Source organism: Colobus angolensis, unplaced genomic scaffold (genome assembly GCF_000951035.1).
Source record: "Colobus angolensis palliatus isolate OR3802 unplaced genomic scaffold, Cang.pa_1.0 Scaffold35, whole genome shotgun sequence".
NCBI lineage: Eukaryota > Metazoa > Chordata > Mammalia > Primates > Cercopithecidae > Colobus > Colobus angolensis.
In genome coordinates, this window is record NW_012116821.1 from 9,493,936 (window position 1) to 9,495,256 (window position 1,321).

Below are 1,321 nucleotides of genomic sequence, written 5' to 3' on the forward strand. Positions count from 1 at the left end.
CCTGCCTCAGCCTCCTTAGCAGCTGGGACTACAGCTGCGTGCCACCACGCCCAGCTAATTTTTTTGTATTTTTAGTAGAGACAGAGTTTCACCATGTTAGTCAGGATGGTCTGGATCTCCTGACCTCGTGATCTGCCTGCCTCGGCCTCCCAAAATGTTGGGATTACAGGCATGAGCCACCGCACCCAGCCCGGGAAGCTTTTTTAAAATAGTGATGTCTGCCACCTCTACCCACCTAGGACACTCTGATTTAGTTGGTCGGGGTGGAACTCAGTCATCTGTAGTTTTTTGTTTTTGTTTTTAAATTGATTGACACATAATAGTTGTACATATTTATGGGGTTCAGTGTGATATTTCCATTCATATGCACGATGTGTAATGATCAAATCAGGGTAATTTAGTATATCCATCACCTCAAAATTGATCATTTCTTTGTGTTGGGAACATTCAAAATACTCTCCTCTATGCCAGGCGTGGTGGCTCACACCAGTAATCCCAGCACTTTGGGAGGCCAAAGCAGTAGGATTGCTTGAGGTCAGGAGTTCAAGACTAGCCTGGGCAATATGGTGAGACCCTATTTCTACTAAAAATACAAAAAATAGCCGGATGGGATGGTGTGTGTCTACAGTCCCAGCCACTTGTGAGGCTGAGGTGAGACGATCACTTGAGCCCAGGAAACAGACGTTGCAGTGAGCTGAGATTGCACCATTGTACTCCAGCCTGGGCAACAGAGCCAGAACCTGTCTCAAAAAAACCTACAAATATCAACAACCCAAAATAACAAAACAGAAGAAAAATCCTCTCTTCTAGCCACAGTCATGTGTTGCTTAACAACAGGGATCTGTTCTGAGGAATGAGTTGTAAGCCAATTTCTTTGTTGTGTGAACACCACAGGGTGTATCTACACAAAGTTAGATGGTATAGCCTATTATACATCTGGGCTATATGCAGTAGTCCATTGCTCCTAGGCTACCAACCTTTCCAGCATGCTTCTGCACTGAAAGGCAGTTGTAGTACATTGGGAAATATGTGTGTATCTAAACATAGGAAAGGCACAGTAAAAATCCCATCTTATAACGTGTGGGACCACCGTCATACAGGCAGTCTGTCATTGACTGAAAAGTTATTACACAGCACAGGACTGTATTTGAAAATATACAATAAAGGCCGGGCGCGGTGGCTCAAGCCTGTAATCCCAGGACTTTGGGAGGCTGAGACGGGCGGATCATGAGGTCAGGAGATTGAGACCATCCTGGCTAACACGGTGAAACCCCGTCTCCACTAAAAATACAAAAAACTAGCCGGGCGAGGTGGCAGGTGC